This window comes from Salarias fasciatus, chromosome 7, assembly GCF_902148845.1.
Source record: "Salarias fasciatus chromosome 7, fSalaFa1.1, whole genome shotgun sequence".
Lineage (NCBI taxonomy): Eukaryota > Metazoa > Chordata > Actinopteri > Blenniiformes > Blenniidae > Salarias > Salarias fasciatus.
This window is the reverse complement of record NC_043751.1, coordinates 11,225,025-11,252,078: the sequence shown is the minus strand read 5'-3', so window position 1 is coordinate 11,252,078 and position 27,054 is coordinate 11,225,025. Positions and strand designations below refer to the sequence as shown.

Below are 27,054 nucleotides of genomic sequence, written 5' to 3'. Positions count from 1 at the left end.
GTCTGTGACTACAAAAGGACAAATTAATGCAAAACCAACTGCAATCTGACAGCATCGCGTAAGATTTCATGGTATTGTGTAATTCCAGTGAGAAACAAGTAATTATTTTAGCACTAAAATTACATTTCAAGGGGATCGAATCACCTGGAAACATTTGCTCGTAGTTGGGTATTCAACTCCACAATCGCCCATGTTTTTCCTTATGTGTAAGATTTCCTTTGTCCTATAGTAATACTGTTACCGCATCATGAAATATCGAATAACAACTTCACACAGACAAAAATCAACCATGACTGAATAAACATGGGAAATTAAAACACTTGATTTACTTAATAATTGAAAAAAACTTACTCACATACATGTCAGTCTCCTCAGAGACCGTTAAAAATTGCCATTGCCGATGACATTTCAAGTCACCAGGGCATTCGATAAAGTTTTCAACTAGCAATAATCGCACCTCGGATAAACCTCATAGGCTACGATACTGCCACTGCGCAAAGCTGACACACCCTCAGCAGAGAAAAAGGACTGTTTCTCGTAACGCACCTCTTTGTCGGCAGTGCAGGCATAGTTTCAAACATGACAACTCTGAAAATGAACAAAAAGCTCCACTATCACAATCTACAATCATCATGTATAGAAATTCAGTTGTGTACTACTACTGCAACAAATAAAAGCAAATCTAGAAGCAATCTGACAACATTGCATGAGCTTTCATGTTATTGCGTGATTCCATTGTTAATCATCACAAAAGCCATCAATGAAACTGATTGACTCAACTGAAAGTATTTACATAATGCAGGGCATTGTTTCTCAATTGGTGGAAAAGGAACTCTGACCCACTGGAAACTGGTCTGTGACCCGACTCATTTTCAGCGAGTGGCTGGTTATTGTGAGTGAAAGCACTGCTGAAAGGTTGAGTCTGTAGTTAAATGCAAAGTTAGTGAAGTCAAGAGTTCTTTCACTAATTGAGCATAAAAGACAATATTTCCCTCTCGAGTTGCCACTAGTAAATTGTTCTTGTTTATCGTGAAACTTGCTTTTTCTGTTGGGACACAGTGGTTCTCTGTTCTACTCTCTCAGGTTCAAACTGCACTGCAGTGTGATTGAAATTGAGAAGCGGAAAATGTTCCTCGCTTTGGGTCACAGCTTGTCATTCAGGAGAGGTGAGGGGTCCAGAAGTCAGACCGGTAGAGAATCACTGCTGCAAGGCATCACAATCCGGTAAAACTCCTAAAAGCATGTTTATCCCAGAACTTCCTCAGAAGCACAGGAATATTGTTGCAGTGTCATGAACAACTGAATGATTACTTGCTTCCTTCAGAAAATTAAATCAGACAATTAGAACCCAGTACTGAGAGGAACTTCCAGAACTAACAATTTGATGACGTTGTTATTCACACACACATCAGTCTCCTCGGAGACAGTCAAAAATTGCCATTGCCGACTATATCTCAAGTCGGCAAGGCGGGGTATTGGGTAAAGTTTTCAACTAGCAATAATCACGCCTCGGATAAACCTCATAGGCTACGATACTGCCACTGCGCAAAGATGACACACAGAGACAGAGGACTGTTTCTCGTAACACACCTCTCTGTCATGGGTGGACGCATGGCTTCTAATACGATGACTTTGGAAACAAAGAAAAAGCAATTACAAGTAAAAGTGCTGGTGTTACATAATACGAAAGAATACGAATAACTTTTCTCAAAAAGTGAATGGGTACTAATTACTTCGAAACCAATGGAAGTTTTATTGCATCATCCAGGGTAGACATTTGATGCAATTCACCTGGTAAAAGATCGACATTTCTCAGACCAACAATGTACAAGTTACACCAAGGCAAGTTATTTTGTAACTAAATGTAGATACCACACACAAGAGGAGGCAAAGTGGCTATAAAAGTTAACAAACCTAAAAATGCTTTTAATCTGACGCAATAGTTCATTACAGCATCATAAAGTATTTAACACTTCCTTCATAAAACAAAAGTCAGGCAGTCACAGCTGAGCACTAAGAGAGTACTACAGACAGACAATCAAAATTTGTAGAGGTTCTCATTCACACACACATCAGTCTCCTCAGAAACCATCAAAAAATAGAAATGTTTTTTCTCCATAGTACAGTGCTGTGTTAGATGTGGCTTTAAAATCAAACAAACCTAAAAACGCTTTTATTCTGATGTAGTATTTATTACGACGTCATAAAGCACTGAATACTTCCTTCAGAAAACAAATCAGGCAATTACAAATGAGCACTGAGAGGGTATTACAGATATATAACAACCAAAATTAATAAAGGTTATCATTCACACACACGCCAGTCTCCTGAGAGACCGTCAAAAATTGCCATTGCCGACTATATTTCAAGTCGTCAAGGTGGGGTATTGGGTAAAGTTTTCAACTAGCAATAATCACGCCTCGGATAAACCTCATAGGCTACGATACTGCCACTGCGCAAAGATGACACATCCTCAGCAGAGACAGAGGACTGTTTCTGGGAACACACCTCTGTGTCATGGGTGGACGCATGGCTTCAAATTTTTTTGTTGAACGGACAGACAGCCTTCTACTGTCTTCATGAATACAAATCCAGTGTTTCACTACAAATGAATGCAAAACCAGCTGCAGTCCTACAACATTGCAAATGCTTTCATGGTTGTGGAAAACACAAACTGCAGAAAAAAAAAATTGCTCCAACAGGAAGTGATGTAATACCTTACGCCGTTATTAAAGGTTCCCTAAAAACATAAGCTGAGAGATCACAAGGTTCCGACCGCGTCAGTAAGCACAACACTGAGCTTTGGAGCTGTACTGCAATGTTCTAAATAATCTAAAAAGGAATAGAACAGTCTGTTGTAGTGCTTTACAGAGTCACTGTAGGAGAGAAAGTATGAATGAAGGGGCTGAATTGTCCTGTACACATTAAGATACACTGCAATTTACAATGCTGTGCGAAATTCTGACAAATGGAATATCCAAAATATTGGCAGCACTAGAACGAAGCTGCAGTAGGATTTCCACATAAATACAGTAACCATCATCTTGTCATTCACAAACAAACCAGTCTCTGGAGAGACCGTCAAAAATTGCCATTGCCGACTATATCTCAAGTCATCAAGGCGGGGTATTGGGTAAAGTTTTCAACTAGCAATAATCGCGCCTCGGATAAACCTCATAGGCTACGATACTGCCACTGCGCAAAGATGACACACCCTCAGCAGAGACAGAGGACTGTTTCTGGGAACACACCTCTCTGTCACGGGTGGACCAAAAACTTCAAATATCGCGCTAGCCCCCCCTGGTGGGGCCCTCCTCGTCCCCAGACTCAAGGTTGGGAACCACTGCCACAGAAGAAGACTCAAAGTGTTTGTTCTGATCATCTCACTCAGCATGGAGAACTGCAGGAGATCTAGTTTTTTTCAACGCAGGTTGAAAATTTCTCTTTTAGTTGTGGTGCAGCTCTATGTTGAGCACAGCTTCACCTTTCTCTGTTAGTGTTTCTTCTCTGCTCTGCTGAACCCTCACAAAACGCACTGCTCAATGAGCTTTGTCTACTAAAACTCCAGACTTTGAGACTCTTGTCAGGAAGAACAAACAGACCCAGTTCTCCCATTAATTCCTTCAAACTAAAGCAGAAAATCAAATGTTGAAGTAAGAGCTGTTTCACTTACCTGCTGAGGAGGCCATCAAAAGGAAATCAACTTTTTCATACTTGATTTCTCTTAAATTCCACTTTTTTGTTTAATTTATTTGGAGTTTGAGTATAAATACTGAGACTACAGAATTATGTTTTTCCCCATAGTACAGTGTTGTGTTAGATGTGGCTTTAAAATGAAACAAACCTAAAAATGCTTTAATTCTGATGTAATATTTTATTAAAACAAAGTCCTGAATACTTCCTTCAGAAAACAAACCAGGCAATCACAGATGAGCACTGAGAGGTTATTACAGATATATAATAATGAAAATCTGCAGAGGTTCTCATTCACACATACATCAGTCTCCTCAGAGACCGTCAAAAATTGCCATTGCCGACTATATTTCAAGTTGTCAAGGCGGGGTATTGGGTAAAGTTTTCAACTAGCAATAATCGCGCCTCGGATAAACCTCATAGGCTACGATACTGCCACTGCGCAAAGATGACACACCCTCAGCAGAGACAGAGGACTGTTTCTGGGAACACACCTCTGTGTCATGGGTGGACGCATGATTTCAAATATGTCTTCTTGAATGAACAGACAGCCTTCCTCCCTTCATCTGTGATCTTCGTGCAATACAAAATGAGGCGATACCTATCATTGAAGAAACATTTCCTTTAAAAAAGCTGTTGTCTCCATCGACAAAGTTTTTGTCAAGTTTTTTTTTTTTTCGAATCGAGTTGCTCTGGGATAAAACAACTTTGGTGGGTGGGGCTAAACCATCACACTGCTGGGTTCCAGAGCCAATCATAGGTGAGTTCCCGAGGTTGCCAAATAAAAAGCACAACATTTTGTATGGTCTGACTGCGCTGTCCAATTACGTATAGAATTACTAGACCGCTCACTGCCCCCTGAGAGATGGCAAATCGCAGCTGACTTCCGGTAGGGGCAAAAAGCGGATTCAGAGTGGGACTCCAGCACGGTATGTGGCTTTGTCTTTCGTGATTTACCAAGGTACAGTAAACTTCTGTGTTGGAATCAAGTCACAATGCTTGAGATACATTATGAACACCAAGCCAGGAGACCCAGGAGTTTTTTTTTTTTAAATTTATCTCCTCTGAAACAGAAGTCACAAAGACAAGTGTAACCTGTGACTACGGAATGTGCAATTAATATGTCATTGTTTGCATTTTTTCATTTACTGTGAATAAACTTTTAATTTTTATTGCAATTACTGTTTCATGCTTTCATTTTTTCCATTTCTTGTCTTCCTTTGGCAGTTTCACTCAATCTGTTGTAATTATTCTAGAAATGAGTGTCCATTGTATTCAATGGACCCCCACTGCTTAAATTGACTTGATTTTTTATTACACTACTTTATCTCTTACATTTTACTCTGAAAAACCTCTGTGTATGTTAAGGTATTCAGTTCAGTTCAGTTCTTTATTGAGCATTAAAGCATTATTACATAAATATATTACATAAATACTGTGCATGTTCTGACTGCAAGAATTGCTCCTCCAGAAACTTTTTATCGCCATTTTTGTGGGAGGAAAAAAGCAACCATTCCAAGGTATGTGGGTCTGAGCAGCTGTGAAAGTCCAACTGAATAATATGAATTGGAGAAAAATTGTTTAAAACACTTTATTTGGCATTATTTCTGTTTTGGCAGAAACATTGATTTCAATCAGCAGTTAAGGGACCATCTAGAATTTACAGGACGCTGGAACAGTGAAGACAAACGCCATATCCAATAAATTTGATAGGAGACAAATGAAGGTTGTGGTGATTATGGTGACACTGCAGTGAATCCCACTGGTGGTATTACGTTTTCTTTTTTTGTGTTAGTTTTTTTTTTTTTGTGTGTGTGTTGATCTTCACTGTTGCAGCGTCTTGTAAATTGTAAACCAGGGGTGGGGAACCCTGGTCCTGGAGGGCCGCAAACCTGCATGTTTTCCATGTCTCCCTGCTTCAACACAGCTGATTGCAATGAGGCTCGTTATCTGGCTTTCTGCTGGACTTGGCCATGAATCTTGATTCGATTCAGGTGTGTTGAAGTAGGGAGACATGGAAAACATGCAGGTTTGCGGCCCTCCAGGACCAGGGTTCCCCACCCCTGTTGTAGACGGTCCCTTAACCCCACAGCAGGACCGGCTGCTTATAGAAATTAATATTGTTTCTGATTCTTGATAGACAGATTCTTTTTATAAAAATGAGCTTGTAGCATGTAGTCCACCTGACAACGATGGGATGCAGGCGCCCTTTGTAAGTTACTGACGTTTTGTGTAAGAGTTATTGAGATTGAAAGTCAGCATCCGTCAACTAAAAACATGCTTTGTTTTTTCTTGTCTGTGAGGGCTAAACAGCGCTGTGATTGCCATGACAGCATGCCTAGGACAGAGATTTTACTGTCTGCTAACAGTAAAAGCCATAACATAACACATATTGTCCCATCAGTGATGACAAGCAAGCCTTGAAGTCTGTGTATTAACACTGGATTACATAGCGCCCCACAGCTTCCTGCCACTACCGGAAGTCAGCGCCGATTTGCCATGGCGCCGCTGCTGTCCGCCGAGCAGCGAGCGGTCTAGTAATTCTATACGTCATTGGCGCTGTCAGGCGTGTGCTTCCATGCACTTGCGCACATGCGTGAAGTACAATATGTGATCTATTATCATTTATTGCATCTTGAAATAAAGAAAACAAATACCTAAATGACACAGTTTGCCCTAATTGTGACTAATTGTGACTGTTACGGCCGTCGCCGTATTCTCGGTTCTCCCCCCCAAGGCCCGGTGCAGCAGCCGTTGGTTATACATGCGGGCATGGGACCTGAGCAGGTCGTGGTTGGTGAACACGGCAACCGGCCAGGGATTTGCTCCAACCCACACCTCAGAGATGCTGGATGTGCCCAAGTACCGCGAGTCCAGTACCACTGAGCAACCAGATTCCGAGTTATTCCCGGCCTGTGTGAGTACCAGAGCTCAGGCAAAGAAAGACAAAGAAGACGACATTGTGCCCCTGTTTAACACTTTTCTCATGTCAGAATTTACAGTTTCGGTCAAGACTGAGAAGAAGCCAGACTCCCCCATCAAGTTGGAGGATGAGACTGCTGCTGTCATCCCGACGCGCTCCATTAGCACAGGACCTTTTTCCCCGGGCGCATGTGTTTCGATGGTGGCAGACTCCCAATGTCCTCTAGAGGACTTAGTTGTGCGCCATTCTGCTTTTCAGGGAGCTCGTCTCCCAAATTCTGAAATACTGCAGCAGTTTCCCCTGGCACTGAATCACCTGTCACCTGACCAGCAGCGTGACGTCGGTGGCCTCATACACAGTTTCCCGTTTTTGTTCAGCGTCGGGCCCGCTCAAAGTCATGCTCCAAAATCTGATGTTAACCACCCGCTCCTGCTCTACCAGTGCAATCCAGCATTTCTGAGGTGTGGGTTGGAGCAAATCCCTGGCCGGTTGCCGTGTTCACCAACCGTGACCCGCTCAGGTCCCATGCCCGCATGTATAACCAACGGCTGCTGCACCGGGCCTTGATTGTGTAGGGTCAACCTGGTAATACGGCACAAGGGGTAAAAACATCTTGGCATATGCCCGGTCCAGACTTTGAAAATGTGTACACCTCTGCTGTGATTGTGCATTTGTTTTGTATAACAACCAGGGGTTGTTCTTTTAAGGCAGGGGTGGGAAACCCTGGTCCTGGAGGGCCGCAGCCCTGCATGTTTTCCATGTCTCCCTACTTCAACACACCTGAATCAAATCAAGATTCATGGCCAAGTCCAGCAGAAAGCCAGATAACGAGCCTCATTGCAATCAGCTGTGTTGAAGCAGGGAGACATGGAAAACATGCAGGGCTGCGGCCCTCCAGGACCAGGGTTCCCCACCCCTGTTTTATGGGGAGGGGTGTTACGGCTTCTGTCGTATTGTTTGTGGTGTGTGTGTGCGCAGGTGTGGCTGTTTCTCTCCCTCTGCTTCACCTTCAGGCTCTCAGGCATGGAGGTGATTATTGAATAATTGACTGGAGCACCAGACCATCTGGGAGAGCACGCCATCCTCCAATCATGGGTGGCCATGGGAGGAGCCTCCTCTTCAAAAGCTTCGCGGGAGGATCATTCTGGAGAGGCTCTGTCTGATCAGTGACCTGTCTCTCCTTGCTCGTCTGGCTCGGCAGTAGCAAACTGATCTCTGCATTCGGTCTTGAGTTTTGTTGAACTGCGTTTGCAGTTTTGTGGCCGTTTGGTTAGTTTGTTCTGTTTTATTATTAGTTAGGTATCACTGTTTGCAGCACTTTGTGGTTGTTCATTTGGTGTTATGTTTGACTTTGGCATCCCTTAGTTTCTGTTGCCCTTTCATTTATTAAACACCTCTGTTTACCTGCAACATCTGGGTTTTATGTTACTTCCTTCCTCCTTTAAGAGCCGTGGTCGTAACAGTGACCAAAAAAAAAAAAAAACAACTTCAGTGCTCTATGTCTATTATGTGTAGATAGTGTGATAATGTCTTGTGTAGTAAGAATTGTTACTAATTTGAGGAATTTAACCCCCAGCTCGCCCCGACCTGTAATCTTACAAATCAGGCCTATCGTTGCTCATCCTTGGTGGCCTGCAAGTAAGTTTCCAAAAAAATTGCAAATCATTGGTAGGATGATGGGCCATCTCATTCATATTTGGACTAGATATTCATTTAAAGAGCTCCAAATGATTTTTTTTTTTACTCTCGAACACATTTTGACTGAAACGAGAGGCACACAATCAATCCCTTTCAATAAGTGAGTGAACATAATTTCTGTTAGTCTTTGTTGTAGATGGTCACTATTTGGCACTGTGGTAGCTGGAAACCCTCACAAAGTTGCCTATTCTCAAGCATATTTTAAAAATGACTCTAACGGTGTGTTCCCACCGAATGCGACGCAAATTTTTCGTGCGATGAGATTACATACAAAGTCAATGTAATGACGCGATTGTCGCTCAATCTTGAGTGGCGGACGGCGAGCGATGACGGGGCGGGCGGCGGCGAGTGTTCCCAGCGAAAAATCCACGCACCCGTCAACTTGCACTGGCAGTCGGCCCCAGTGATGGCAAGTAACGAAGTACAAATACTTCGTCACTGTACTTAAGTAAAATTTTCAGGTACTTTTTACTTTTAGAAGTATTTATTTTTCTGACAACTTTTTACTTTTACTCCCTACATTTTGAATCTAAATACTGGTAGTTTCTACTCCTTATATTTTCCCAAAAAGCTTGTTACTTCTTAAAATATATATATTTTAGGGCTGGTCACGTTAACGCACTGCTTCCATAAACGCCAGCAAACATTACACACCGTGCTCCAGCTGAGCGTCAAAAAAGCACACAGGCCACGGCGCTTTCAGCAGTGAAACACGGTTCATTCCTCATTATTATTTGCCATATTGAACCAGGCCGAATTATCAGAAAAATCACGGGGAAAAGGCTGGTATAAGGCACAAATTGAAATAAGGAGTGCAAATATGGCAAAAATGAAAGTGAAAGTCAAATCGCGAGTTTTGCCGCGCAACGTTTCTGCACCCTGGGCAGTCTTCAGGCGTTGAAAACACGCAAAACAAAGTACATTTCCCTTCAACACACAATTTGGCTTAATAGAGGGAAGTATGAGGCACAATTCGACGTGACTTACGGAATGTCTTACAGAATTCTTGCAAAAAAAAAAAAACATAATTCCTCCCTGGCTGGGGGCAGGATGGGGGCAGGATGATCATTACAGAGTACTTTTTTTTAAATTCACTATCTTTATTGGAAGCAATTTCAATACAACATATGATAGTGTGATGGACAGAACTTCCAGAATATCATTTTTTCCAATATTTTTAAACATCCACCCACCCACTACCCCACCCCAAAGGAGAGAGGTTCTCAATGAATGTGTATTGTCCCAATGTACACAACACAGAATATACAACAAATACAAAAACAAAAGAAAAACAACAAAAATAGCTAAATGACATTAAAAAAATCAAATTAATTAATCGGAATAAATAAGTAATAAAATAAATAAAACAAAATGAAGGGAGGGCTCAGTCATCACGATCAGGCATGGATGTCAATGATTCAATGTAATTTAAGAGAGGTCTCCAAGTCTTAAACAAATTTGGGGAACCATGAAGAGAAAATCTAAGCTTTTCAAGCCTGATGGACAGTAACACCTCCTGTTGGAAATATTCTGTTTGATTATCATTGCTAAATGCATTCACTGTTAAATGTTGTCTTGAACTGCACAGGAAGCTTAAGTTGACTCAGCAGGATGAGTGACTTGCCTGCATTCTCCAGAATGCTGACTGAGAGCATCTTATCTATGCTGACAGAGTGTGTGCTACCCTTTTCCTGTTGCCAGTGCCACATTTTACCTAAACTACAAGAATTTTTATATTAAACCATCACCACAAGTGAAAAATCTGGGTGTGATCTTCGATTCTGAGCTGAATTTTATCCAACACATTAAGAACATCAGCAGAGTTGGTTTTTATCACTTAAAAAACATAGCCAGAGTCCGCCCTATTCTCTCTCGGGCCAACACGGAGACGCTAATGCATGCTTTTATTGCCAGTCGTATTGACTTGCAATGGCCTGCTTTCTGGTCTTCCGAAGCAGAGCATTAAAGGTTTAAAACTTTTACAAAATTCAGCAGCTCGTGTCCTGACGAGGACGAGAAAGCGGGCCGACATTACACCAGTTTTAAAATCGCTGCATTGGCTCCCCGTGTCTCTCAGGATTGATTTTAAGGTTCTCTTAATGGTTTTTAAGTGTCTTAATGGTCTTGAGCCTTCTTAGCTTTCAGATCTGCTTTTACCCTATCAGCCTCTGTGGACGCTGCGCTCCTGTGGCAAGTGTCTCCTCCAAATACTTCATGTTAACTTAAAGACTCAGGGTGAGGTATCTTTCAAGTTCTATGGTCTTGAACTCTGGAACGACTTGCCGCGAAAGCTCAGGGACGCGGACAATGTTCACATTTTTAAGAGCAGGCTCAAGACCCACCTTTTTGGTCTAGCTTTTAACTGATATTTATTTTTATTTTAGTCTTGATTTGGTATCATGTTACTTATTTATCTGGTTTATTGATCTTATTTATGTTGTATTTATTCATTACCCTATTAATATTTTATAATGCTTGTGCTCTACTCTATATTTTAGCCTCATTTAGACTTTTTTAGTCTCAAGTTTTTATGTTTTTACCTATTGTTATTTTCAAGTGTTTCCTCTGAGGGAGTCCTCTACATCGGCAGCGGGGCTCACTTGTGGCTGCCAGACTGCTGTGCTGTGGGTTCTTGGTGGAGATTTGGGGATCACTCCCCCGTCTCCTCTGGGTGTCCTGTGCAGGAGCCCTGGTTGCCATGGGCGACCTGCTGCTCTCGATGTAGATGGCTCCTAGGTGTGTTTCCTCTTCTAACTCATCTGTGCCCAGCCTTATATTCTATTTTAAAGGGTTACTTCAACATTTTGGCAAATTCTGTTGCACAGATCTGTGCAGGTGTCGCAACTGTACAAACACTAAGGAAATCGAGGAGAGGGAAGACGACAACTGTCCTGATGCAGATAGTGAGGATTAGCATGTTGTGTAGTGCCTGAGGACTGTATTTTAGACCTATATATTGTAAATATGTTTTCCATGCAGATTTTGTTAGATCACTGTTGTTTTCAGTTATGAATGAATAAATGAACGACTGCATACATGAATGGTCATTTTCATAACTATTGCCTTTTATTGAACAAATGAACATGAAACTTAAAATTTCACCTTATTTGCCTCAACCCAAATTTTGTTTGATCACTGTTGTTTTCAGTTATGAATGAATAAATGAATAACTGCATACATGAATGGTCATTGTCATAACTATTGCCTTTTGTTGAACAAATTAACATGAACATTAAAATTTCACATGACTTGCCTCAACCCAGATTTTGTGGTTGATCACATTTGTTTTCAGTTATGAATTATAAATGAACGACTGCATAAATGAATGGTCACTGTCATAACTATTGTCTTTTATTGATCAAAACGACATGAATGGTAAAAGTGCACATTATTTGCCTGATTGATAGATAGATAGTTAGATAAATACTTTAATGATCCCAAGGGGAAATTTAAAAGGCAGTCTGTGCTCACATTCACACTTAAAATGCATTCCAGGATAAAAATAAGTAAAAATAATTAGAAACAATAGATTAGAAAGTAAAGTGCTAAGGAATTCAAAACACGAGCCTTAATTAATATCGCCCCCCTCTCCGGCCTAAGATGACAGAGATTGTTCTTCTTAGAGGCGGTTAGGTAGCTACAAAACACCGTTAAGTATTTATTTGACCCACGTAAGAACACTTTTTGGGAGAATTCTTCTATATCGGTAACGCTGAATGAAACTACGGGCGCCGCCATGTTTCCAGAATGTTGACATAATCGAGCTACGCGATTGGTTAAGCACGATCACGTGACGAGTCGCACCAGCGCTCGCGGAGCAAAATGTTATTACGCGCTGAAGAACCTAGTTCCGTATAAAACTTTTTGCTGTAAGCTTATCAGAAGTATTTATTTTTTATGAGCTAAAGAATGTGTAGTTCGCCGACGTCGGAGCGAGCTGAAACAATAACAGGGTTCACCTTACGGCCTAAAACTGCACTTTTCAAAGAGAGATTCTTCAACATGGTTTTTTTTTTTTTTTTTTAGTTTATTTTTTTTTTACATTTTCACAATGAAGATATCAGTAAAGTAATCAATATTTACAGAGGGGGGGGGGGGGGGGGGGGGGGGGGGGCCAGAGGAGGGCTGCTGGGGGCCTGAGGGGGGCCTGAGGAGGGCTGCTGCTGGGGGCCTGAGGGGGGCCTGAGGAGGGCTGCTGCTGGGGGCCTGAGGGGGGCCGGAGGAGGGCTGCTACTGGGGGCCTGAGGGGGGCCTGAGGAGGGCTGCTGCTGGGGGCCTGAGGGGGGCCTGAGGAGGGCTGCTGCTGGGGGCCTGAGGGGGGCCTGAGGAGGGCTGCTGCTGGAGGCCTGAGGGGGGCCGGAGGAGGGCTGCTACTGGGGGCCTGAGGGGGGCCTGAGGAGGGCTGCTGCTGGAGGCCTGGGGGGCCCTGAGGGGGGCTTGAGGAAGGCTGCTGCTGGGGGCCAGAGGAGGGCTGCTGGGGGCCTGAGGGGGGCCTGAGGAGGGCTGCTGCTGGGGGCCTGAGGGGGGCCTGAGGAGGGCTGCTGCGGGGGGCCTGAGGAGGGCCTGAGGAGGGCTGCTGCGGGGGGCCTGAGGAGGGCCTGAGGAGGGCTGCTACTGGGGGCCTGAGGGGGGCCTGAGGAGGGCTGCTGCTGGAGGCCTGAGGGGGGCCTGAGGGGGGCCTGAGGAGGGCTGCTGCTGGGGGCCTGAGGAGGGCCTGAGGAGGGCCTGAGGAGCGCTGCTGCTGGGGGCCCTAAGGGGCCTGAGGGGGGAACGAGGAGGGCTGCTGCTGGAGGCTTGAGGGGGGCCGGAGGAGGGCTGCTACTGGGGGCCTGAGGGGGGCCTGAGGAGGGCTGCTGCTGGAGGCCTGAGGGGCCTGAGGGGGGCCGGAGGAAGACTGCTGCTGGGGGCCTGAAGGGGGCCTGAGGGAGGCTGGAGGAAGGTTGCTGCTGGGGGCCTGAGGAGGGCCTGAGGGGGGCCGGAGGAGGGCTGCTGCGGGGGGCCTGAGGAGGGCCTGAGGAGGGCTGCTGCGGGGGGTCTGAGGAGGGCCTGAGGAAGGCTGCTACTGGGGGCCTGAGGGGGGCCTGAGGGGGGCCTGAGGAAGGCTGCTGCTGGGGGTCTGAGGGGGGCCGGAGGAGGGCTGCTGTGGGGGGCCTGATAAGGGCCGGAGGAGGGCTGCTGCGGGGGGCCTGAGGAGGGCCTGAGGAGGGCCTGAGGAGGGCTGCTGCGGGGGGCCTGAGGAGGGCCTGAAGAAGGCTGCTACTGGGGGCCTGAGGGGGGCCTGAGGAGGGCTGCTGCTGGGGGCCTGAGGAGGGCTGCCGTGGAGGGCCTGAGGAGGGCCTGAGGAAGGCTGTTACTGGGGGCCTGAGGGGGGCCTAAGGAGGGCTGCTGCTGGAGGCCTGAGGGGAGCCTGAGGGGGGCCTGAGGAGGGCTGCTGCTGGGGGCCTGAGGGGGACCTGAGGAGGGCTGCTGCTGGAGGCCTGAGGGGCCTGAGGAGGGCTGCTGCTGGGGGCCTGATTGGCCTGAGGAGGGCTGCTGCTGGGGGCCTGAGGGGGGCCTGAGGAGGGCTGCTGCTGGAGGCCTGAGGGGCCTGAGGAGGGCTGCTGCTAGGAGCCTGATTGGCCTGAGGAGGGCTGCTGCTGGAGGCCTGGGGAGCCTGAGGGGGGCCGGAGGAAGACTGCTGCTGGGGTCCTCGGGGGCCTGAGGGGGGCCGGAGGAAGGCTGCTGCTGGGGGCCTGAGGGGGCCGGAGGAGGGCTGCTGCTGGGGGCCTGAGGGGGGGCCGGAGGAGGGCTGCTGCTGGGGGCCTGAGGAGGGCCTGAGGAGGGCTGCTGCTGGGGGCCCTATGGGGCCTGATGGGGGAATGAGGAGGGCTGCTGCTGGAGGCCTGAGGGGGGCCGGAGGAGGGCTGCTACTGGGGGCCTGATCGGGCCCTGAGAAAGGCTGCTACTGGGGGCCTGAGGGGGGCCTGAGGAGGGCTGCTGCTGGGGGCCGGAGGAGGGCCGGAGGAGGGCTGCTGCTGGGGGCCTGAGGAGGGCTGCTGCGGGGGGCCTGAGGAGGGCCTGAGGAGGGCTGTTGCGGGGGGCCTGAGGAGGGCCTGAGGAAGGCTGCTACTGGGGGCCTGAGGCGGGCCTAAGGAGGGCTGCTGCTGGAGGCCTGAGGGGGGCCTGCGGGGGGCCTGAGGAGGGCTGCTGTGGAGGGCCTGAGGAGGGCCTGAGGAGGGCTGCTACTGGGGCCTGAGGAGGGCTGCTGTTGGAGGCCTCAGGGGCCTGACGGGGGCCGGAGGAGGGCTGCTGCTGGGGGCCTGAGGGGGGCCTGAGGAGGGCTGCTGCTGGAGGCCTGAGGGGCCTGAGGAGGGCTGCTGCTTGGAGCCTGATTGGCCTGAGGAGGGCTGCTGCTGGAGGCCTGGGGAGCCTGAGGGGGCCCGGAGGAAGGCAGCTGCTGGGGGCCTGGGGGGCCTGAGGGGGGCCGGAGGAAGGCTGCTGCTGGGGGCCTGAGGAGGGCTGCTGCTGGAGGCCTGAGGGGCCTGAGGGGCCTGAGGGGGGCCGGAGGAAGGCTGCTGCTGGGGGCCTGAGGGGGGCCTGAGGGGGGCCGGAGGAGGACTGCTGCCGGGGGCCTGATCGGCCCCTGAGAAAGGCTGCTACTGGGGGCCGGAGGGGGGCCTGAGGAGGGCTGCTGTGGAGGGCCTGAGGAGGGCCTGAGGAGGGCTGCTACTGGGGCCTGAGGAGGGCTGCTGTTGGGGGACTGAGGGGCCTAAGGAGGACTGCTGGTGGGGGCCTGAGGAGGGCTGCTGGTGGGGGCCTGAGGGAGGCCTGAGGAGGGCTGCTGCTGGGGGCCTGAGGGAGGCCTGAGGAGGGCTGCTGCGGGGGGCCTGATAAGGGCCGGAGGAGGGCTGCTGCGGGGGGCCTGATAAGGGCCGGAGGAGGGCTGCTGCGGGGGGCCTGAGGAGGGCCTGAGGAGGGCCTGAGGAAGGCTGCTGCGGGGGGCCTGAGGAGGGCCTGAAGAAGGCTGCTACTGGGGGCCTGAGGGGGGCCTAAGGAGGGCTGCTGCTGTAGGCCTGAGAGGGGCCTGAAGGGGGCCTGAGGAGGGCTGCTGCTGGGGGCCTGAGGGGGGCCTGAGGAGGGCTGCTGCTGGGGGCCTGAGGAGGGCTGCTGTGGAGGGCCTGAGGAGGGCCTGAGGAAGGCTGCTACTGGGGGCCTGAGGGGGGCCTAAGGAGGGCTGCTGCTGGAGGCCTGAGGGGGGCCTGAGGGGGGCCTGAGGAGGGCTGCTGCTGGGGGCCTGAGGGGGGCCTGAGGAGGGCTGCTGCTGGGGGCCTGAGGGGGGCCTGAGGAGGGCTGCTGTGGAGGGCCTGAGGAGGGCCTGAGGAGGGCTGCTACTGGGGCCTGAGGAGGGCTGCTGTTGGGGGACTGAGGGGCCTAAGGAGGACTGCTGGTGGGGGCCTGAGGAGGGCTGCTGGTGGGGGCCTGAGGGAGGCCTGAGGAGGGCTGCTGCTGGGGGCCTGAGGGGGGCCTGAGGAGGGCTGCTGCTGGGGACTGAGCGGGGCTTCTGCTGGGGCTGCTGTTGGGGCTTGAGGGGGGCTGCTGCTGGGGGCCTGGGTGAGGTTACTGCTGTGTGTCTGGGTGGGGCTTCTGGTGGGGGCACATGTAGGGCTTAAACCCTGGCCGCATGCGGGGCTGGTGCCGGGAATGTGCGTGGGGCCCCAGCTCAGGACAAACGTGTTTTTTCTGCTGGGGATCTAGTTTGGGCTCCTGCTGGGGGCCTGGATGGAGCTTTTGGTGGGGGCAGATGTAGGGCTGAAACCCTTGGCGCACGCGGGGCTCTCGCCGGGAATGTGCGTTGGGCTCCAGCTGGGGGGACATATTGTTTTTCAGTGGGGGGCCTGGGTGGGGCTTCTGCTGGGGCTCTGGCTGGTGTTCCTGCTGGGGTCCTGGGTGGAGCTTCTGCCAGGGGTGAACATAGAGCTCGTACCCCGGGCGCACGCGGGGCTCTCGCCGGGAATGTGCCTGGGGCCCCAGCGGGTGGGGTTTCTGCTGGGTGCCTGGGTGGGGCTTCTTCTGGGGCCCTGGGTGGAGCTTCTGGTGGGGGTGAATGTAGGGCTCGTACCCTGGGCGCACGCGGGGCTCTCGCCAGGAATGTGCCTGGGTATGGAGATAATTTTCCTTATTATTCAATCAATCAAAAATGGTTTTGCAAATGAAAAAGAGTTCAGACCAAAAAACAAAGTTACAATTAAAAAATAAAAGTTCAATCAAATAGAATAGATCTGAGAACTAAATAATATAAGTGGCAACCCCACATATTTTTTTTTTTTAAGATCAAAACAGAAAAAAGCTTTGGTTTTGAATTCTGAAGTTTTGCTTGCAAGCTCAAAATTTTTGGTTTTGAATTCAAAAGTTTTGCTCGCAAATTCAAAAGTTTTGCTTGCGAATCCAAAAGTTTTGCTTGCGAATCTGACTGAACCCAATGGGCGGGGCCAACACTGGTGGAAGAGAGAAGAGCTCCTATTGGTCGTTTTGACCTCGCTCCATCGCCTGTCTTTTTTCAGTCTTCCCCGATTCAGAGACCACACACTAGAAGACAACAGAGGACAGATCGCACCGGATCTTCCTCTCCTGATCTTCTAGTGTGTGGAGTCACTGTGGAACAGACTAGAAGATTCTTCATCAGAGAATCGGCTCCTCACTCTTCCAAATCTCGCGGAGTCCAACTTGACTTTGAGCAGTTTCCCTTCAGTCCTGTGTTCACATTAATCTCCACTATTAATAAGCGAAGAGCTCATTCCCTAAGGTGATTCATTCATATCAGCTTCATTCCTTCAGAGCACACCCACCCACCACAAAAGTGATCTTTTATTCATGATTCATAATTTCTCCTGTTGTTGTGTCATTTCTTCTAGTCTGGTTCTGGATATATTATCAAAAAAGCGATTGTTTGGGTACTGCACTTGAAAGGCAGTTTCAACCATTACATTCATAGTTAGAGCGGGTGTAAAAATGTTTATATTGTATTATTTTATGACGAATAATTATAAGTTTATTTACCTGGGGCTCCTGGCCAAGCAAAGTATTAGTTAAGTATGTTGTGTTTCGGAAGCGTTCAATGGAGATCCCGGTTGGTAAGTTTGGATTGTGCCGAGTGTTCGGGGAGTCGGTACTTAAAGGGAGGGGAAGGGTTTAGTTTCTACTGTGTTTTTATGTTTGGTTTTATTGTAAGAGAGGCTTTTTCTTCAGGTTTTTTGCTGAGAGGCTATGAGGTATATTACTGTCAAACCACTTTTTTTTTCTCATGAACAAGGTTGAAGAATTTGTCAGTTTTAATGTTAATGGTTTAAATGGGCCTGTCAAACGAACAAGAGTGCTAACATACTTAAAAAAGATTAAAACTGATATAGCCTTTATTCAGGAGACTCATCTCACTATAGAAGAGCACAAAAAATTAAAGAGAGGGTGGATAGGCCAGGTTTTCTCCTTGTCTTTTAACTCCAAGGCAAGAGGAGTCGCTATTTTGATAAATAAAAATATTCTCATCACTATCCATGATACAATTACTGACCCATTGGGCTGCTACATTTTGATAAATTGTCAACTTTACTCAGAACAATGGACTTTGCTAAATCTTTATGCTCCAAACTATGATAATGTTTCTTTTATCCAGGACATTTTTCTTAAGGTATCAGGAGGTCATAAACATATTCTTATGGGAGGAGACTTCAACTTCTGTTTGGATCCAGTACTGGATAAATCTTCAACCTCCATTTCCAAAACAAACTCAGCCTTAACTACTTTGTCATTTATGAATGATTTAAATCTAGCAGACGTCTGGAGGCAGATGCAGCCCCAAAACATAGACTACTCATATTATTCGGGCCGTAATAATTCACATACAAGAATCGATTTTTTCTTACTGATTAGAATCCGAATATTTACCAAGGATTCTCTCTGATCATTCCCCCCTTACTCTGTCTATAGAAATGACAGAAAAAGGACCAACTTTATACAGGTGGCCTTTGAATCCAACCCTCCTAAAGAACACTGACTTCTGTACTTTTATCAGGGAACAAATCAAACTATTTTGTGAAACAAATTGCGTCTCCTCACCCAATAGTTTCATATTATGGGATACATTAAAAGCTTATTTAAGAGGACAGATCATTTCCTGTACAAATAGACTTAAAAAAATCTTATACAGCAGAATTGGAAATTTTAGAGAGTGAAATTCTGAGCCTGGAGAAAAATCTTCAACATCATTAAGATATAAAGACTTACAAGTCATTGGTCAATAAAAAAACTTAAGTATAATACATTAAGTACTTATAGAGCTGAGAAGAATATTTTGAGAACAAAACAAAGGCACTATGAATTGGGGGGGGGGGGGGGGGGGAGGCTCAAAAAGTCCTGTCTTGGCAGTTCAAAAGTGAGGAAAGTTTAAAAACAATTAATCAAATTGGAAATGAATGTGGATGTATTACCCAAAATCCAAAGGAAATAAATGAAACCTTCAAAAACTTTTATGGTAATCTATATAAATTCGAATCACCGGAAGATCTGTCTACAGTAGATACATTTTTATCTAATCTAGGACAAGAGGGATCGAGATCTCCCATTTACTTCAAAAGAAATCCAGGAGGCTTTATCTTCTTTACAATCCAATAAATCACCAGGGGAAGATGGGTTTCCTCCTGAATTTTATGAAGAGTTTAAGGATTTGCTTGTGCCTCTTCTTATGGATGTGATAAATCTAGCATCCAGAACACAAAGCCTTCCTGACTCCTTTTTTTTGGCTATAATTACAGTGATCCCTAAAAAAAACAAAGATCCCCTAAAGTGCTCATCTTATAGACCGATATCCCTTTTGAATACTGATTATAAAGTGATTTCTAAAGCTCTAGCAAATAGGCTGAGTAAATATTTACCAAAACTGATACACCCAGACCAGGTGGGTTTTATTCAGAAGAGATCCTCTGCCAATAATTTATGCAGGTTCTTTAATATTATTCATGAGGCAAGATCCAGTGCTGAACCCAGTATAATTGTCACTTTAGACGCTGAAAAAGCCTTTGACAGGTTTGAATGGCCTTATTTATTCAAGGTGTTATCTAAATTTGGATTTGGTTCTTATTCTATTAATTGGATTAATACACTTTATAGAAAACCACAAGCTAAAATTATTACTAACGGACAAATTTCCACTGTTTTCCCCCTGAACAGGTCGAGCCGACAAGGTTGCCCCTTATCCCCTGGCCTTTTTGTTATAGCCATCGAGCCTTTGGCCAAGTTAATCAGGCAAGATTCAGAGATAAAGGGGGTAAAAGTGGGTAGGACGACACAAAGTTAATCTTATTTCAGATGATATTATTCTGTATTTAACAAACCCGTTCAATTCTCTGGCTAAATTACAATCAAGTTTACATCATTTTGGGTTTGTTTCAGGATATAAAGTGAATTATGAAAAAAGTGAAATTCTTCGCATCTCAGATTTTGATTATGTGGAATATCAACAGAGGAGCCCATTTAAATGGGATAAGATACCTTGGAATAATGGTGGATAAAAATTTAAAGAATCTGTACAATCTTAATTATGTGACACTAATTAGTCAAATAACAGAGGATCTGAAAAAATGGATAAATCTACCTATTACCTTGATTGGCCTGATAAATTGTATTAAAATGAACATATTGCCTAGACTGCAATACCTCTTTCAAGTCCTTACCGATTCCATTACCACTCAGTTTTTTTAAGAACTTTAATAAACATATTAGACAATTCATATGGAATGGTAAACCTCCAAGGGTTTCAACTGAAAAACTTACCTGGGACTTTAAATTGGGGGGTCTTAAATGAAAAAGCATTATTTGGCAGCCCAAAAGCAATTTGTTTCTTTTCTTTTTGGTAGGGAAAATATCCCACCACGGGTTTTAATTGGAATGCATGCACTCAAAGAAACTGTTCCTGCGGATTTTGTTTATAAGTGGAATAAGTGGACGCCCAAAACTATTCATATTAGCACTGACAACCCTGTAATAATACATATCATCAAAACATGGTACGAAGTTCGTAAAAATGTTGGACTGGAAAATAATTTGTTACGCAAAACACCTCTGAAACAGAATGGACTCATACCCACGTCACTGGACAATAAGACCTTGGAAATCAGGCACCAGAAAGGAGTCAGCTATCTGGAGGACTGTTACGAGAATGGATCTCTTATGTCTTTTGAGGACCTGAGGAGGAAGTATGATCTATCCAGCAGAAACTTCTTCTGTTACTTACAGTTAAGATCCTTTCTTAAAACTACTCTTGGACATCAAATGACTCTGCCTACACTCAGTGAGCTGGAGAGATTACTTCATGAGGGCAACGCACCTCGTCTTATTTCAAAAGTGTACTTTCTCCTGATGGAGGATACTCCAAAACCAGGTCTCCATAAGTCAAGGGAGAGATGGGAGTTGGACTTGAATATGTCAATTCGTCCAGAGCTCTGGTCTGACTTATGTCAAAAAAGTTTAACTACCACAATTAATTCCAGATACAGGCTGAACAATTATAACTTTCTCCATCAAACCTACATCACACCAGAGAAGCTGCATAAATATAAACCTGAGATATCCAGCTTGTGCTTTAGATGTGGTCTTGAAGAGGGCTCCTTCCTGCACTGCACATGGTCTTCCACTAAACTCAATACATTCTGGCATGATTTCTCAGACATTATAACAAGACTCCTGGGAGTACATCTCTCATCATGTCCGCAAATGTGCTTGTTAGGGGATTTAACAAATATTGAAGCTCATTTGAGAAGAACTCAAAAGAAGTTTCTGGCTTTGGCCTTATGTGTTGTCAGGAAGTGCGTAGCCACTACATGGAAGTCCAATTCCACGACTGATTGAATAATAAACAAAATTATCTCCATACCTGGGGCCCCAGCGGGTGGGGTTTCTGCTGGGTGCCTGGGTGGGGCTCCTGCTGGAGGCATGCAGGAAGCTCCTGCAGGGGTCGTGGGTGGCTCTCCAGTCGGGGGTGAGAGTAGGGCTCATACCCCGGGCGCACGTGGGACTTTGGGCGGTCACGTGCGTGGGACCCCAGTTGGGGGCACGTGTGAGGCTCTCGATGAAGCCCACGCGGTGCAAACTGGTTCATCTTGGATGACTGCTGTAAATACATCGGTTCAGAACATGTTGCTTTCACAAATGTCCAATATACACCTGTCTCACACACACACAGCTGCTAAATCTAACAAATGAGCAAAATGAAACAGTAAAAGCTAGTAAAGTTGTTGTGGAGTGTTGCCAATTCAGAAAACATTGGTGTAAAACACTTTTGTTGTTTATTTCCAGTAATAATGTGAAATATTGACTTGAAAACAAAGGTTCTTACATTTCTCAGTGAGCGGTAGGTTCTCCTGTTGGTTTGTCCTCCGTCAAACGCACTGGAACACTTAAATTCAGTAAGAATTGGCAATTTTCTAATGGCTGGATCATAAAAGTCGACAGAAAGAGGCTGTATGTCTGCACTGGAGGTCGCAAAAATTTAAAATGAAATCCAGTTTAAACTGGCCTGCAGATTTGAATGGATCAAAGAGTTGCTATAGAAACGGAGTCGGACTCTGGTCACATGACTTGGAATCGAGTCAGACTCGGTTCATGATTCATGAATCGAGTCTGACTCGGTTCATGAATTTGATGATTCTCGAGTTGATTTACAACTTTGACTTGGACTTGAGTCGAGACTGTTTTCCCCCAAACACAGACTGAAAAAGAAAAGTATTTGAACGTGTGTGTATGTGATGTGCGCGTGCATGCACGATACGATTAATGTACTGAAAGTCTGCATTGAGAGAACATTAAACCCCACCGCCCGACCCGGGCTACGGCCGGATTGTGAACCCGGCGGGCCCGCGGAGTGACGGCAGGGCGGGACGCAGCACGGACAGGTCCGGTTCCGAGCTCACGTTCCGGCGTCAGGCCGAGCTGAGGAACCCCGCGGCGCACCCCCTCCCCGCCTGCTGCCCCGGTGACGGCCGTGAGAGAGCCTCCAGCAGACGAGGTGAGGAAACGGAGGCTGTAGCCGGAGATGGAGCGCTGTGGACTCTGGTCCTCGTTGTTCAAGCGGAGGAGCTGAGAGCAGTGGTGGTCCTAGCTGGTTTAGCGCCCCGGGCTGGAGCAGCCCAAGCTGCTTTGCGGGGTGGGGAGGGTGGGGTGGCTATGGCTATGGGACTTTTAATTCTAAGAAAAAAAAAAAAAAAAGTTAATTTTGCTTTAAAATGACCATGAAAGCACCTGAAATCTTTATTTGGAATTAACCTGCCAGTTTATTCTAATCAATGAGCGGTTTTAATAATGTCTCATATGTAAATAAGACATGACTTTATTCTGCTCATTTATCTACACCCTAAAAAATGAATGGTAAAAAACAACCCAAATTGGTTTATTTTTTAACCCAACAGTTAATCAGTATTGGACCAGCCCAACAGTAGTTATTTTTACCCAACAAAATGTGTTGGTCTTTTTAACCCAACAGATTGGTTCACAGATTTAATCCAATCATTGGGTCAAATCAGTTTTAGTCCGGGTTGATTCTACCATATGATTGGGTTGAATATCGTGCTCATTTTATTTACGTCGTAGCAATTAAACTGCATCACAAGTAGTTTGTGTACTCAAAAGACCAAGATTCCTTGCGGATAGAACATGCGCAGAACAGTATTTCATGTCCCTTTCGACCGGGTTTTTAAATATGAATATGAGCATATTTGGGGTTTTGCACGTGTTTATATGGCTGTGCGCCATGTAATGTATTATTCCGTCAATATTCTAGTTAATAGAGTTATTGCCTGCATATAAACGTACTCAATCTCGCGGCATTCGATCTCACGAGATCTCGCGGCATTTCGATCTCGCAAGATCTCGTGACACGAGATCTCGTCCCATCCCTACAACCCAACAGCAAATAACTCAACTGCCAACTCCAATAACCCTGCAATCTGGGTTATTAGATTACCCAATTTAATGAAAACAACCCAATTAAACTAACCAACTTTCTCAACCCAGCTGTTGGGTTGCAAAAATAACCCAACATTTTTTTGTGTGTAGGCTTACTTTATTACCTCCGCCAGGAGGTTATGTAATCACGTCCGTCCGTTGGTTGGTTTGTTGGTCTGTTAGCAAGATTGTGGAAAAAGTAATGGACGGATTGCAATGAAACTTTGTGGAAAGGTGGGTCTTGGGTTAACTTAGAATCAATTAAATTTTGGTGGTGATCCGGATCACTGTCTGGATCGAGGAATTTTTTTAATGGATTCTTTATCATTGAGAGATAGGGAGTCTTTCACATGGTTGGGCAGGCCCGCCGACAGGGGGGGACAAACGCCCGGTTCACACAGGACGCGCCGCTTATGACGCGGAAGTGGGAAGCACCGCGCACCAACTGTCAGATCGGCGCCCCTGTTAACCTATCTGACGGTTCATACAGGAGGCGCGGGACAGCGCCGTGTGCGTAGCAGCTCGCGCCATGGACCGCGGGCACGCCGCTCCTCTCTATTTTCTCCGCGACCTTTGCGCGCCGTGCACCGCCAGTTGTAAAGCTGGACAGAGCAGATCGCACCAGACAGGAACTCGGGAACGAAAAATACGAGAGAATCCAGTCAATTTTCAAATCATAATGAAGTAAAATGACAAATTATGTTGCTTTTCGGTTTTCCTTTTCAGATAAACACACACACACACACACACACAGGGAGAGAGGGCGACAGAGAGAGGCACTGTACGCAGCAGCGCTCCGCTCCGATTACACCCCCGATCACAATGTTGTTTTATTATATATGGTGTTCTTATTGTTGTTGGTGACTGATTTGACCTGTGGCGGAGGTCTGCACTCTCTGAGTGCCAATTTCTAGTCAGATGCAATGCAATTTATGTTTCAATCCTGTGTGAAATTCTAACAAATGGAATATCCAAAACACTGGCAGTACTAAAATGAAGCTACAGATTTCCACATAAATACAGTAAGCATCATTCCATTGAAAATTCCCATTGTATTGCCATTCGCAAACAAAACAGTCTGCTTAGAGACTATCGAGTCCTTTTAAATTCCGCTTTTTTGTTTAATTAATTTGGAGATTGAGTATAAATACTGAGACTATAGAAATGTTTTTCTTCATAGTACAGTGCTGTGTTAGATGTGGCTATAAAATGAAACAAACCTAAAAATGCTTGTATTCTGATGTATAGTATTTATTACGATGTCATAAAGCACTGAATACTTCCATCAGAAAACAAATCGGGCAATTACAGATGAGCACTGAAAGGGCGTTACATCTATATAACAACCAAAATTAATAAAGGTTATCATTCACACACACGTCAGTCTCCTGAGAGACCATCAAAAATTGCCATTGCTGACTATATTTCAAGTCGGCAAGGCGGGGTATTGGGTAAAGTTTTCAACTAGCAATAATCACGCCTCGGATAAACCTCATAGGCTACGATACTGCCGCTGCGCAAAGATGACACAACCTCAGCAGAGACAGATGACCATTTCTCGTAACACACCTCTTGGTCATGGGTGGACGCATGGCTTCAAAAAATTTTTTGAACGGACAGACAGCCTTCTACTGTCTTCATGAATACAAATCCAGTGTTTCACTACAAATGAATGCAAAACCAGCTGCAGTCCCAGAACATTGCAAATGCTTTCATGGTTGCGGAAAACACATAATGCAGAAAAAAAAAATTGCTCCAACAGGAAGTGATGTAATACCTTAAGCCGTTATTAAAGGTTCCCTAAAAAAATGTAAACTGAGAGATCACAAGGTTCAGACCGCGTCAGTAAGCACAACACTGAGCTTTGGAGCTGTACTGCAATGTTCTAAATAATCTAAAAAGGAATGGAACTGTCTGTTTTAGTGATTTACAGAGTCACTGTAGGAGAGAAAGTATGAATGAAGGGGCTGAATTCTCCTGTACACATTCAGATACACTGCAATTTACTTTACAATGCTGTGTGAAATTCTGACAAATGGAATATCCAAAATATTGGCAGCACTAGAACCAAGCTGCAGTAGGATTTCCACATAAATACATTGAAGGGCAACTCCGGTTCTTTGACACCTGGACCTTATTTATAGGTGTGTGCATGCTCATATACTCACTCAGACAAACATCGTGCAGCTCGGAGTCCTTCAGAAGTTATTTAGATCCAAACGATGTAGCCGCACTAGCGGGGGTGCCACAGCAATGGAGCGTTAGCGCTGGACATAATCTCTGCAAAGTCGCTCATTTCGGCTGTATTTCTTCATCCATCGCCAGTGTTATCATAAAGTCAGCTCGTCTACCGTCTTCAGGTGGGTCAGCTGAAGAGCTGACAGTTTTCGCTAACTTAGCCACAATTAGCTCGGATGGGAACGTTGCGGCGCTCCTCTCCCCAGCAGAGAGGCACTTTGAGTCGGCCTCGGCTGTCACGGTGCCCCGGCGTCTGACTTCCAGGGGCCGAGTTGGAAAACGGCCCTCAGCTGCTCCACGGAGGCTCCGGACACCCGCGAAGACACACGGCTAACACGCGGCCGCTGGGCCGCTGGATGTCTCTCCTCGCCGGGAGGATGCGTATCTCCGCTCCCCGGCAGATGCGCGCTCCGGGCCCGCCGCGCCGAGGCCGGTGCTCTCTCCTCGCCGGGAGGAAGCGTATCTCTGCTCCCCGGCGGATGCACGCTCCACGCCGGCCGCGGGACGCGCGACGGCCCGGAGCTCTCTCCTTGCCGGGAGGAAGCGTATCTCTGCTCCCCGGCGGATGCACGCTCCACACCGGCCGCGCCGCGGCCGGAGCTCTCTCCTCGCCGGGAGGAAGCGTATCTCCGCTTCCCGGCGGATGCGCGCTCCACGCCGGCCGCAGGACGTGCGACGGCCGGAGCGCTCTCCTCGCCGGGAGAATCCAGATCTCCGCCGCCCGGCGGATGCGCGCTCCAGGCCAGGCCGCGGGACACCGCCGGAGGCCCCCCTTCCGACCGAAAGGCAACCCAGCGCCGATGGAGGAAAAATACAGCCGAAATGAGCGACTTTGCAGAGATTATGTCCAGCGCTAACGCTCCATTGCTGTGGCACCCCCGCTAGTGTGGCTACATCATTTGGATCTAAATAACTTCTGAAGGACTCCGAGCTGCACGATGTTTGTCTGAGTGAGTATATGAGCATGCACACACCTATAAATAAGGTCCAGGTGTCAAAAAACCAGAGTTGCCCTTTAACCATCATCTTGTCATTCACAAACAAACCAGTCTCCTCAGAGACCGTCAAAAATTGCCATTGCTGACTATATTTCAAGTCGTCAAGGCGGGGTATTGGGTAAAGTTTTCAACTAGCAATAATCGCGCCTCGGATAAACCTCATAGGCTACGATACTGCCACTGCGCAAAGATGACACATCCTCAGCAGAGACAGAGCACTGTTTCTGGGAACACACCTCTCTGTCACGGGTGGACCAAAAGCTTCAAATATTGCGCTCGCCCCCCCTGGTGGGGCCCTCCTCGTTCCCAGACTCAAGGTTGGGAACCACTGCCATAGAAGAAGACTCACAGTCTTTGTTCTGATCATCTCACTCAGCATGCAGAACTGCAGGAGATCTAGTTTTTTCAGCGCAGGTTGAAAAATTCTCTTTTAGTTGTGGTGCAGCTCTGTGTTGAGCACAGCTTCACCTTTCTCTGTTAGTGTTTCTTCTCTGCTCTGCTGAACCCTCACAGAACACACTGCTCAACGAGCTT

General features: G+C 46.7%; 7 non-coding genes across 7 annotated transcripts; all 7 read right to left on the bottom strand.

Annotated features, from left to right (window-relative positions):
- Positions 1-366: 366 nt before the first annotated feature.
- Positions 367-502, bottom strand: LOC115392635 (U4 spliceosomal RNA). Its single transcript, XR_003931882.1, has one exon. It is a non-coding gene; the product is annotated as a U4 spliceosomal RNA (small nuclear RNA).
- Positions 503-1,412: 910 nt separating this feature from the next.
- On the bottom strand, positions 1,413-1,553 carry LOC115392621 (U4 spliceosomal RNA). Its single transcript, XR_003931869.1, has one exon. It is a non-coding gene; the product is annotated as a U4 spliceosomal RNA (small nuclear RNA).
- Positions 1,554-2,323: 770 nt separating this feature from the next.
- On the bottom strand, positions 2,324-2,464 carry LOC115392630 (U4 spliceosomal RNA). Its single transcript, XR_003931877.1, has one exon. It is a non-coding gene; the product is annotated as a U4 spliceosomal RNA (small nuclear RNA).
- A 602-nt stretch (positions 2,465-3,066) lies between these two features.
- On the bottom strand, positions 3,067-3,207 carry LOC115392622 (U4 spliceosomal RNA). Its single transcript, XR_003931870.1, has one exon. It is a non-coding gene; the product is annotated as a U4 spliceosomal RNA (small nuclear RNA).
- A 795-nt stretch (positions 3,208-4,002) lies between these two features.
- Positions 4,003-4,143, bottom strand: LOC115392627 (U4 spliceosomal RNA). Its single transcript, XR_003931874.1, has one exon. It is a non-coding gene; the product is annotated as a U4 spliceosomal RNA (small nuclear RNA).
- A 20,525-nt stretch (positions 4,144-24,668) lies between these two features.
- LOC115392626 (U4 spliceosomal RNA) lies at positions 24,669-24,809 on the bottom strand. The gene has a single exon (XR_003931873.1). It is a non-coding gene; the product is annotated as a U4 spliceosomal RNA (small nuclear RNA).
- A 1,762-nt stretch (positions 24,810-26,571) lies between these two features.
- Positions 26,572-26,712, bottom strand: LOC115392625 (U4 spliceosomal RNA). The gene has a single exon (XR_003931872.1). It is a non-coding gene; the product is annotated as a U4 spliceosomal RNA (small nuclear RNA).
- Positions 26,713-27,054: the final 342 nt, after the last annotated feature.